The sequence below is a fragment of the Schistocerca cancellata genome, chromosome 3 (genome assembly GCF_023864275.1).
Source record: "Schistocerca cancellata isolate TAMUIC-IGC-003103 chromosome 3, iqSchCanc2.1, whole genome shotgun sequence".
Classification (NCBI taxonomy): domain Eukaryota; kingdom Metazoa; phylum Arthropoda; class Insecta; order Orthoptera; family Acrididae; genus Schistocerca; species Schistocerca cancellata.
Window position 1 is genome coordinate 353,599,155 of NC_064628.1, and position 14,012 is coordinate 353,613,166.

Sequence of the window (14,012 nt, forward strand, 5' to 3'; positions counted from 1 at the left end):
ACAGGTTAAAGTTCTATAGCCGCATCAGCAGGCTACCAGCAACAGGGCTCACCAATAGAATTCTGACATTTGTACGAGGGTCAGGTCAACAATATCATGGATCACACAGGTCAGACTTGATCTAGAAAAACCACAAATCCATCCCACAGAAGTTCAAGACCGAAACACATACTGACTCTAGATATGCAAGTGGAATGTTAGGCCAGAGAATGAAGTCCCAAAGAAACCAGAGACAAGGTGGACTAAAGACAGAAAGAGACTCTATGTAGAACAAATGAGAGAATTAGGGAAGACTGGTAAAAATTCTCAAATAAGGTAGAATGCTTTGCCTGATCCTACAGGGTCTCAACATAAATACTACTACTACTACTACCTAATAATAATAATAATGATAATATACATATAAGTAATACAATGTAACCAAAACTTGGGTACAGACCATAAAATATTATAAAATTAACCATGTGGATATTAGTACAGAACTTTTGCTGCTGACCAAGTAACTGTTAGTGAGAAGGTAAAATTACTTTCAAGAAGCTGTTTTTAATTTAAATAAAACAGCAAGACATCTGCCAACCAGAGGTGATGGCTGCCTTGACACTGTGATCACAAATCTAGATACTTGGGACTGTGAGACGACTGTAGTTGACCCAATCATCTCTGACCACAGTGCATTAGTCATGGAACTGTATACAAACAGAGATAATAATCAAAGATCTTTTACCTGGCGTACTAATTTTGCATTTATGGAAAGGGTCATAAATAAGGCAACATTAAGTGCTTTTGAGACAGCACTATTTGCAGTAGAGTGGTAGTCTGGACTACAAGAAATGTCAGTGATTTAAGTATTTAAGTAATTTAAGTATTTAAAGAGTTCTTCCATATCATCAAAACCAAATTTGACATATTTATCCGTAGAAGACCAAAAAATGCCCTGGAAGCTTGTCACAGCACAGCCAAAATGCAGTGAAAGAAAAAAAAAACATGTTATACCAGTGAAGTGAAAAAAATTAAAACGCATTGACTACTATTACATGATCACTTCAGAACAGAAATAAATTCTAGCGAAAGGGAAGTGTTTTATAGCAGATATTTATGGGCAAAACGACTTTATAGAACTGATGTAGAAGAAGCCAAAAAGAAAATCAATGATAGATTCATTGAAGGAACTCGCAAGGCAGCCTGTGACCTGATCAGAGCACACAGGAAGAGACCCGAAGCTCACTTAGACTGTTTACCCCAAATGACTAGAATTACTTTATTGACTTTAGGGAAAACACTATAAGTGCAATCCCAGATCTGAATATAGACCTTGCAGTTGCTATGAGAAATGACAAAAGGTTCCCCATGATGAAATGGAGGAATTACAAAAAATGAAATAACAAAGACTGTAAAATCTTATAAGTTTTCTGATAGAATGTGTATGGGATGTCTGTCCTCTAGACCATTAACTATGAAATTACTGAACAGTTAAGTATGTGATTAATAAGTATTTCTGTGCTGGTGTATTTCTGGACTTTGCATGGGCAGTGTCACTTTATAAAAAGGGTGACCCAGGCTTGGTAGCAAGCTTTTTGCTAATCTCACTAATTCCAATATTCGCTGAAGTTATTGAGATGCAGTGAAAGACCAAACCTCTAATTACATTGAAATTAATGAGCTCATCACAGAAGCACAGCATGGCTTCCAGAAAGGCAAATGAAAAACACAAGCAGCACTAGATCTGCTTACTAGGGTCAAGTGCAGTGTTGGAGAAGAACAATCTTTAGCACTGACACTTTGTGACGTTAGTAAGGTGTTTCCACCAATTTCCTCAGAAGTTGCTTCTGCACAAACTCAGTCAATAAGAAATTGGCGGAGCACTCTCGTGTGAACAGAAGTGGGAGTACAGCACACCCCCTCCTGTTCCAAATTGTTTGTAAACAATTTAAGCTCTCATGGACAGTACTTGCAATCTGCAGATGACACAACCTCTTACTCGAAAGGTATCAATGCTAGGAAGGCTCAAGAAGAAGCAGATCTGACAAAGAAATGGTTTGTTATAAAAGAAAACGGAAATTAAAAAAAAACACAAAAGTTCGTCGCTCAGTGACGAAGGATACGTAAGCTGTGTAGGGGCTGTGGAACTTCTGGGGTTCATGGTGGACAGGTATGGTTCAAAGGCACGGGGTCATGGGGGTCATGATCCTCCAAAAAGCTTTTAGTAGAGGCGTTATTTTTTTTACATATGAGATGTATTCAAAAAATAACGGGAATATTTGTTTTTTGGAAATAATTGTATTTACACTACTGGCCATTAAAATTGCTACACCAAGAAGAAATGCAGATGATAAACGGCTATTCATTGGACAAATATATTACACTAGAACTGACATATGATTACATTTCTCGCGATTTGGGTGCATAGATCCTGAGAAGTCAGTACCTAGAAAAACCACCTCTGGCCGTAATAACGGCCTTGATACGCCTGGGCATTGAGTCAAACGGAGCTTGGATGGCCCGTATAGGTACAGCTGCCCATGCAGCTTCAACACGATACCACAGTTCATCAAGAGTAGTGACTGGCGTATTGTGACGAGCCAGTTGCTCGGCCACCATTGACCAGACGTTTTCAGTTAGTGAGAGATCTGGAGAATGTGCTGGCCAGGGCAGCAGTCGAACATTTCTGTATCCAGAAAGGCCTGTACAGGACCTGCAACATGCGGTCGTGCATTATCCTGCTTAAATGTAGGGTTTCGCAGGGATCGAATGGAGGGTAGAGCCACGGGTCGTAACACATCTGAAATGTAACGTCCACTGTTCAAAGTGCCGTCAATGCGAACAAGAGGTGACCAAGACGTGTAAACAATGGCACCCCATACCATCACGCTGGGTGATACGCCAGTATGGCGATGACGAAGACACGCTTCCAATGTGGGTTACCGCGACATCGCCAAACACGGATGCGACCATCATGATGCTGTAAACAGAACCTGGATTCATCCGAAAAAATGACGTTTTGCCATTCGTGCACCCAGGTTCGACGTTGAGGACACCATCGCAGGCGCTGCTGTCTGTGATGCAGCGTCAAGGGTAACCGCAGCCATGGTCTCCGAGCTGATAGTCCATGCTGCTGCAAACGTCGTCGAACAGTTCGTGCAGATGGTTGTTGTCTTGCAAACGTCCCCATCTGTTGACACAGGGATCGAGACGTGGCTGCACGATCCGTTACAGCCATGCGGATAAGATGCCTGTCATCTCCACTGCTAGTGATACGAGGCCATTGGGATCCAGCACAGCGTTCCGTATTACCCTCCTGAACCCACCGATTCCATATTCTGCTAACAGTCATTGGATCTCGACCAACGCGAACAGCGATGTCGCGATACGATAAACCGCAATCGCGATAGGCTACAATCCGACCTCTATAACAGTCGGAAACGTGATGGTACGCTTTTCTCCTCCTTACACGAGGCATCACAACGACGTTTCACCAGGCAACGCCGATCACTTGCTGTTTGTGTATGATAAATCGGTTGGAAACTTTCCTCATGTCAGCACGTTCTAGGTGTCGCCACCGGCGCCAACCTTGTGTGAATGCTCTGAAAAGCTAATCATTTGCATATCACAGCATCTTCTTCCTGTCGGTTAAATTTCGCGTCTGTAGCACGTCATCTTCGTGGTGTAGAAATTTAAAGGCCAGTAGTGTATTCCCCTTACATCAATGCTATTCCGTTTAGAAAAAGCTCATTAAATATTATACACCTACGCCAGCGATTTTTGCCAATCCTTGTAACACTTTGGGAACTCAATCTTTGGGATAACTTTATGGTCTCTCAGCGATGCGTTTTAGTCTCATCCATGCTTAAACTTCGACGACCCTTAGAGCCTTTCTACAGTTTTTGGAAACAGAAAAAATCAAATGGTGCCATTCCTGGGACAATAGACGTTGTTGCGTCATTATGATTATTTCCCAAAAATTTCACGAACAAGCAACGAAGTGTGAGCAGGCACATTATCGTTATTTATTTAATGCTGTTGTTTGCCGTTCTCAACACTGGCCCTCTAACTACAACACTGGCAACCAGAAAGTGATTAGCAAAACGTGCAGCCTGTAATTAGAATTCCTAGTGCCCACTTCATCTGAGAAATACATTTATAGCTGCAGCTTATAGCTCTGAGGAATTAGGAGGTTGTCTGGGATTCATAATCAAAAACCATTCTCTCTACAATGTTCACTATATTCTGAAAGTTACAGACCAAAAAGAATCCACACAATCCAACTGCCAGAGCAGTTCAGAGTCTAATGCGCTGATGCAACTATAACTTTTCAAATTAAATGTTTAAGTGAATGCTCGCCATAATTTGATGATAATGTTCATCATACGCCACGCTAAATAATGGTAGAATGTCTGTCCCGCAGCGGCACGTGAAAATACGACATAAGCAAACTGAAGATAGATCATTAAAGACATCCCAGAATTAACACTTCACTCGAAAACGATTTCATGGTTACGCGTATCCCAAGTAACTTATTACGGCATCCGGGGCTGTTTATAGCAATGATACCGACGCGACGCGACTCCCGTCGCAGGTGGTGCGCAAATCAGTGTCTGGAGAGAACTTGGGCCTTTTTTCTTCGCGCAGCGTTCTTATATATAAAGCCGCGGTGCGGACGGCTAAGGGAACGCCTGATCAAATGGGCTCTCCCGACTAGCCGCTGGGCTAGTAATGCACCACTTTAAGTTATTGAATAAATCATCGCTTCCTTTACTGGTGGCCGATGAAGCTCTCAATTTAAATGTGCAATCAGCACACAGGTAAGTAAGCATAATAAAAGTCTGACGCCGCTAAGTCAAATATTTTTGGCGAGAGAATTAATTTAATTACACTACACGCAGTAGACGAGCTCTGAACTTGCTCTTTGGAAACATGCTATCACTATAGTTTTATAGTTATTGGGTTGAAACTTCTCACATCTTTATGATTATAGCGGATCTCCCTTCTACTGAAATTTAAACATCCTAGCTTTATTTATTCGCCTACTTAATCTAACTTGCGTCCTTAATTTTTAAGACAAAAACCAGAAAATCATGAATTTCAACTAAAATTTTAATTTGTGAGATCCAGAAAACTGTTTCTACTAAATTATGATGTAAAAGGAATCTAAATATAAATTTTTAAGTTTCTAGCTCTTTTCTGTCTCGCCAATGATTTTTCCAGAAAAACGTCCAAATTTCGAAAATGGTTAAAGTTATTGAACAGATATTCAACACATATTGATTTAGTATTACTCCTGACATACTACAAACGTTTCAGGTTATTTACTTGATTTTTAAAGTATTGCGCAACATTTATGATGTCAGAGCTAGTTACAGCGGACTGGCTGGCACACAATGGAAAGACTGATGTGAATTTTATACGGCGTGAGTAGGCTGCTTCCCTACATCACTCTCTACTTAATTTTTTTAAAAATGTAAATGGGAAGAAAAAAAAATTAATTACAAAAAGGGAAGCAAGAGTACAGCTCACCTTCCTATGAAAAATTAAAATTTAAATGTAAACATATAGAAATATTAAAAGAAAACTTATTACCTACTTCAATTATTTAAATTGCTGGGATGTTCACTGCTTAATAAGCAACATTATCACTCAAAATTTAAGCAAAATCAATGAAACACTTTGGCATACATATTGCCTTAGACAGACAAACACGTAAAATATGTAAAATTATGAAAATCTTAAATCCATTAAATACATTTTTACATACACAAATTCAAAGAAAATAACACAGTTATTCATGATACATAAACAGATAATTATATCTTAGCAGTCTTTTCTAAACCTGAAAGAAAATTTCACAAATCATGACATTTTCATTTTTACACCCGTGGTTATAGCCGCTTTGGCTGGCGTTCTACACCTCCATTCACAAAGGTAGAGGAGGGGAAGTTGCTATGATGTGCGTCCTTCACGTTCACTCTAAATTACATGGGGAAAGGGGAGGGGTTACTGTGAGTTGTGTCCAAGTCACTCCACACTCTCACGCAGCTACCAGGCTGCCATTATCTGGTTTGTCCTGTAGAACAAACAAAAAGAGTGCCTCAGACTCTGTTCATTTTATCTTTCAATATGTTACTGGAACAAAGTTAACATAACTTTTTCAATTTTACTCTCGCGTTTACTTAACTGTCATAAAATCGATAAACAAATGGCTCAAAACGCCGTTAGTCACGTACTAGAGAAAATTTATGCTCAAGGCATACAATCATAAATCCTATTTAATTTCAATTTATTGTTTCTGGGCTGGAACACTGAACCAATGCTCGGTACATTCCTGATACATTTGTATTTTATTTACTTAGCTCTTCGATTACCTTATTCTTAGAGATAATATGAGTGTATTTGATTAGTAGTTGTCTTCTCAGCTTCTTTGTACATGTGAGTAACTTGTGGTAATAGTACATTTCTGAGTGTTCAAAACACACTACGTTTAGTTGACTACTAAATCCACTTATTGGTCCTCTGCTGCTGTGTCAGTTCCACATCTGCAATTATGTACTTACTTCCTCGAAGTGTATTTATGCTGAGCTTAAAATAATGTTTCACTTCTGCCATTACGTTACTCAATTATGTTGCTAGTGTATGTACTTATTTAACACTCACCCTATTAACATTTAACGCATAGGATAGCACATTTATTTCATATCTATAGTGTATTGCAGCTGATCAGTTTGCTCACGTGGCAATCCATTTCCACTCGATCGCACGCTGAAACCACAGGTAGTCTCTCTCGACCTACAACTAAAGTGCATTAAGTAATTATGGACGAGTGTAATGCTAAATTCCTTAAACCTATAGGACACCATGAGCTGCTCTGTCTCATCTAACATAAGGGTACCTATGGTCGCATTCACGCCTCCAACTCGTAACCTCAATACATGTAGGTGTGTCACTGCACACCGAACACCAAATAATGGCCAGCTCCAACCTTATAAATATTTCAAGAACGTGTCCTTCACGTCTCAACCACAAACACTGTTCAATTCTATTACACTGCCATTCCTTGCTACACAAGGTGAGTTCATTCTTACAACTTATCTGCATATTTTTCATAACACTAAGCAATCTCTTTTACTATTAATTAGTTAGCTCTACAGCATAAAATAGGTTTCACTGCCACTTCAGATCCTGCTTGTACACGAATTTGTATATCTTTTTAAATTACTGTTGGTGGACCATTTCCAATAAAACAACAACTTTGTACTTATAATATTACCAGGGTTCTGTACATACTTGTTACTCAAATACCTTTGTATTTTAATTACATCATACTTCTCTGTTGTTTATGTCACTGTTAGGTCTGTCACATTAGGTATTTTCTCCACTAATCGGTGGATAGAATGGTTACAGAACTCATGGCTTGATAGCCATGACGGAAAATTTTTGTATTGCAAAGAAGGAGTCGAAACTTTGGTGGATAGGATAGATCAAGATAGAGTGAGACCTGAAATGGGAAAGAAGATCTCACACAGCTGGGACTGCGCAGCTGCAACACTGTGTAGAGGTTACAGAACAACCTCCTCCCTACAGAATTCATTCACTACCTATGAACTTCTTTAGCTCGATCACGTTCCTGAGATCTAATAGCTTTTTACTCTTAGGGTACTCTAGCCTATATGCATTGGCATGTGGTTTTCCTATGATCCTGAAAGGTCCTTGGTAAACTAACATGAATTTCTTTGTTTCTGCATTTATTTTCTTTGATTTTTCTTTGGTTTTGACAAGATCTAACTGACCTATTTCAAAACTAGTGGGTACAGCTTTTGCGTCATGACGCTTCTTCCTTTCCTATGCTCTTTTTCTTATATTTGCCCTAGCCTTTAACTTCTTCTCGTCTGTGGATATTTGCGTTAGAATAGGGAATTCTACCATATCTGCAATCACATTGTGCGGTTCTTGGCCAAACATCAATTCGTAAGGCGCAAAACCAGTTGCATCATGCCTTAAGTTGTTAATTACATTCTCAAAATACTTCATGTGCTCTGACCAACTTGAGTGTTTCCGAGCACAATAAGTCCTGCAAAGCCTATTCAATTCTCTCATAATACGTTCACTCATATTTCCTTGGGGGAAATACGCAGATATTTTCAGATGTTTCACTCTGGCCTTATCCAGACATTCTTTAAATCTATCAGAAGTAAATTGAGGACCATTGTCTGACAGCAAATTCTTCGGAACGCTAACGTTCACGAAGAAATCTTTTTCCAACTTTTCTATCAACGTTTTTGCATTTGCTCTTTTAATTGGGTGTAGTTTAACATATTTACTAAATCCATCCACAACAACAAAAACATGGGTGCACCCCCCTCTCGAAGCAGGAAGAGAGCCAAACAAATGACAAGCCAATAATTCTAGCGTTTCAGTTGGCTCTACTGAATGCATATCCCCTTGTATTCTGGTGTTAGCAGCACGGACTTTCTGGCACACTACACAAGATGCTAGACGCTTGGCAACACGGCGGTACATGTTGTCAAACACAACCTTCTCTTTTAATTTGGCAATGCACTTCTTTGCACCATAGTGCCCATACCTCAGATGTACATAGTCGATTAGTAAGTCTACATGTTGTGAGGGAAAGCACAGCTTCCACTCAGAAACACCTACCTTTCTCCTCCTAAACAGAATACCTTTATGCAGACAATAGTATTGCGAAACCTTATGATAGTTCGCATCTCCCAAATAGGTCTTTACTAATTTCAGCTGGTCATCTGCATTCTGCTCACGTCTCAAGTTCTTAATCACCCTCTTTAATGCACTTTCTTCCTTTACATCGTGTAACACAAACATTCTTACTTCACTTAGGTCTGTTGCTGTAATTCCCACGTCGTCACAGAGTTCCGCACTTCTAGATAACCCATCAGCTACCAAATTATCTTTCCCTTGAATATATCTAACCTCAAGGTCAAAGTGCTAGAGATACAATGACCATCTTACCAGACGAGCATTCCTCAACTTACAGGTCTTTAAAAAGGTCAACGCTTTATGGTCACTGTAAACAATTATCTTGTGACCTAATAGATACTGCTCAAATTTCGGTACCCCAAATACAATTGTCAATGCTTCCAGTTCTGAGATGCCATAATTTCTGTCTGCTGCCTGTAAAGATCGACTTGCGAAAGCTATAGTCTTGTGCACTTCTTGTTCGTTCTCTATTTCTACTTGGAATACCTCCACAGCTATACCATAGCCACTAGCATCAACAGACATACAGAATGGTTTTTCAAAATCAGAATGATGTAAAATAGGACTATTAATTAAAGATTGTTTAAGCACCTCGAACGCCTGTTGACATTCTGCTGCCCAAACCCAAGGGTATTCTTTTTTTGCAGGAGGTGAAGACAGGGCGCATTAAAAGCCTGATCACTAACAAAACGCCTATAGAAGCCGAAAAGACCGAAGATCGATCTCAACTGCTTCTTGTTTCTGGGAGCCTCAAATTTTTCAATGACTGCTAGCTTGCCTGGGTCAGGCAGAATACCTTTTCCACTTATCATATATCCCAAGAAACCTATTTCCTTTTTAACGCACTCTGTGTTTTCAATCGTTAGTTTCATGCCACCTCTCTCAATAGCCTCTAACACTTCCTCTAATAAAACTATGTGTTCTTCCCAGGTAGGAGTTGCTATTAACAGATCATCTACGTAGACTGTGATTTTATTAATCAAGGATGGTCCTAAAACATGGCACATCACACGTACGAAGGCACAAACAGAGATATTAAGTCCGAAAGGTACCACACGGTATTGGTAACAAACTCCTTCGTACAAGAAAGCTGTGTACTTCCTTGAACTTTCCGCCAGTGGCAAATTCCAATATCCACACGTGATGTCCATAGAGGTTAAGAATTTTACTCCCCTGAATTTTTGCAATAACTCGTCCATGTTCTGCGGTCTATCACTTTCTCTAACCACTATTTCATTCAACCAACGAGCGTCCAAGACCAATCTGACACTCCCGTCTCTTTTTGGTACAACAACAAGAGGATTATTGTACTCACTGACCGCTTTTTCAATCACACCCCACTCTAGCATTCTCTGTATCTCCTTTCGAACCGCCTCCTTCCTAGCTAGATGTATTTGGTATGGCTTCCTGAAAAACACTTGGCCAGGTTTCACCTTTAATTGACATTCATAACCTTTGACCACGCCTGGTCGATTTGAAAATACCTTATGATGTCTTTTTAAAACCTGTCTCAGTTCTTCCTTCTGATTAGCTGAACTTTTATCGATTTCCTGCAATTTAGCTTCTATCTTGTCCAAAATAATTGCTTCTTCTTCTTCTTCTGTGTTAAGCTTACTTTTACTAAGATTAACACCTTCGTCCCAATATCTCCTCTTTTTCAGAACTCGTATAGGCAGCTCCCAAGTTTCATCATTAGTTACTACATGTATACCAATAAAAGTTACCGTAATTACTCCGGTTATCGGCAAGACCATTTTTAACTGGCTTCTTTCAAAGTTAACAACACTCTGATATTTTGACACGAAATCTATGCCAATTAAAACTTCAATACTGAGATTGTTTACAATTAAGCATGGATGATCAATTAAATTACCATTAATGTTAAAGGGCAACAAAGCTTCTTGTTTTACCGTTTTTGACACCTTGCCAGTAGCACCAATTATTCTTAGTCCTGATACCCTCATTACGGTAAGCCTGTTTTTACTAGGTAATGCATCAAAGAAGGACTGAGATATCGCACTCACCTCACTTCCACTGTCTAAGAAACAACGTATATTGATACCCAGCATATTCACTATTATTATAGGGTGGCTTATTCTAGTTTGTACAGGGTTCCTCAAACTCATCAAATAGTTCCTTTTGGATTTGTCTCCAACTAAAGTGATCGACCTCTGTCTGCATTACTTTTAGATCAAAGTGTGTAGGGGTTTCCTGAATTACATTTTCAGCTGCCTTTTCCAGTCGGTCTATTAATTTCAAATCGAAACACCGCACGACTTCATTACATTTAGTTTGCTGAACAAGACCCAAATTACTGTAGTCTGAGCGATTCTGCGCCTCCAGATCGGGCATAACACTAGTTACAGCTAAACCACTTTCACTATTATCGTCGGGTTCCTTCTCAAGTGACAACTGGCCACAGCTACTGGGTTCATCGACCCCCAACCGGCTATCCTCTACATTCTCACTTACCTCCTGTCCTAAATCTATTAGTACAGTATCAACATCCTGCACAGGCACTTTAGATAAGAGCACATCATCCTCATCGTAAATATAAGCATAAATTTCTTCTGCATCTTCACCTGACAATTCAGTATTTTGTAGCTCTTCCCTACCGTTACACTGATGCGCCTTCTCTTTCTCTTCCCACTTAGAAAGCGTCTCTCTATTAAATACTGTGAGTGATCTAATATTTCTGCTGTATCCTTAGATTCTACCGACCCCTCATCTACATGTTCAGTCTGAGTATTCTGATCTGTCCTACCAATTACTGCAATTACTGACCTAGGAAGAGTAACCGCCTGGTGAGCGCCAGTGTCCTCATAGACGGGAACTAGTTTTCCTGCCTCGGCCTACTACTGTTACCTTTATTTGCATTATAGTTAACTGGCACAGCATTGCTTTCAACACTGTTATTTACTTGCACATTTTTGTTAGGAACAAAATTACTATCATTTGGATGCCATTGTTGGTTCTGGTAATTATTTCTCCAATTCCTACCTTTCTTAGGATGGCGAACACCTACTGTTCTGATGTTTACATTGCCATTCTGCTCGTTCTTACAATTACTACTAGTGTTATTAGCATTTCTGTTATTACGTGCTTGCTCCACATTGGCAGCCACACGCTCTACACGTTCCAAATATCCAATGAAACGATCCAGATTGTCTCTAGGGCAGATATAATTCTAGTTTGCCAATGCCATGGCAGTTTGGCTTCAAGACCTAGTATTATCATTTCAGGTTTTAGCTTTTCGGCCAAATGTGACAAACGTGAGATCCATGACCTAGCAAACTCTTTAATAGATTCCTTGCCTGCATTGAAGCGTTTTCAATTCCAAAATTCTCTTAACACTTCATTTTGCTTATTACTAGACCAATATTTATTAATGAAAGCTGTTTTAAATTCTGATAATGTTTTACACTTCAACATAACATCAGCTGACCAACGCATGGCGTCACCTGCTAAATGGCTTCTAATAAATGAGATTTTCTCTCGTTCAGACCAAGTTGGTGGAATAACATCTTCAAAATCGTTCCAGAAATCTAGCGGGTGGATATTTTTATCTGGATCGAACCGCAAGAACTGCCGACACCCGATAAAAGCGGCGTTTGCAGCTACAACTTGTTGTATACTACCATTACCAGAAGTTACTGAAGCTACTTTACTCTCAATGTTAGCAATGTTAGTACTAATATTTTCTACTCTCATTTCAACATTATCTACTCTTTGCACAATATGAGTAGTATCAATTTTGATTGCGTCTACTTCTGCTTGACATATGTTTACTTTTATATTAACATCTTTAAACCTATCTGAGCACAGTTCAGATTCCGCCTCGATCTTTTCTGTTAACTTGTGCTCCAGCTTCGCATCTTCCATTTGGAAGTCTCTGCGAACCTAAGCAACTTCGGATTTTAATGTTTTATACATTTCAGAAAATTATTGAGCAACCTTTTTCTTAATATCCTCATGGTTGTAATCAATTTTATAATTTAAACTGTCCAGATCCTCTTTCAACTTATTGCAGCCAGTCTTGAAGGAAGTTTCTAATTCAGCTTTATTGGATTCTAATTTATTGTCCATTGCCTCAAACAGTTTATTAAAATTGGTTTGGCTGGCCACAATCTCATACTTTAATTCAGCATTACTGCTTTTGACCTCAGTTATTTCTGACTTTAATTCAGCTGTCATTCTAGCATTACTGGCTGACAATTTTGCATTACTGACAGCTATTGCTTGTAATATAACATTTAAGTCAATAGCTCTAGTATCTTTGGGTTGCTCACTAGCTGGCTTTTTATCACACTCAGGTGATGAAGAACTAGCTCCAACACCAGAATCATGAAAACTAAAAGAAACTTCTGATTGATCAGTCATATCTAATTTTTCCTTTTTAAACTCTACCACCTCTGATGACTGTTTCGTTTTTAACTCATCAGATAAACTATCATCCAATAAATTAACAATTTCTAATTTCTGCTTTACTACAGGGGTCCCTATTATTGAATCATTGCCCCTTTTCACACTACTGTCAGGAGACAATACTTCATATTTCACTTTAACATTACTATTTTCATGCATATTTACACTTGAACCGTTGTCTGTATTTACAGTTCCCTCAACAGACATAGGTTCTGATTTAAGTTTAACCTCAGTTTCTTCTGGCGGTTCCATCGCCGATAGTCCTTTAGTGCAGGTTAGTAAAATTTTAACAGCTTTTCACTTAACTTAGTTCCTTCTGCACGACGTATGGCGTTGCCGGCGCGGTGTACCAGGATTCCTGATGTGACGCAGCGCGTTGAACTGCAGACGGCACTTCGAAGGCTGCTGTGTGGCCCGCAACTGCAGGCGTGGCTCTGGTTGCTCCGCCAGACAACTGCAGTGAGGCGAAACTGGCTTCTTGCGATGCCGGCAGCGCCGCTAGACTCAGTGCCAGCTCCGTCAATCCTGATGCGTTGTAAATCCAATTGCGTCGTCCACATACACACGTAACACTATCACTGTTCTATTACTCAGTTGCGTGTCGCATTTCACTTCCGAATCCGAATATTTAAAAATCACTTTCACTTTTACTCAGTTTCTTTCCCGGCCGATGCACCATATGTGGGGCGGCGGGTGGAATAATAGTTATTAAATGTTTTGTTTTTATTTATTTAATGCTGTTGTTTTCCGTTCTCAACACTGGCTCTCTAACTACAACACTGGCAACCAGAAAGTGATTAGCAAAACGTGAAGCCTGTAATTAGAATTCCTAGTGCCCACTTCATCTGAGAAATACATTTATA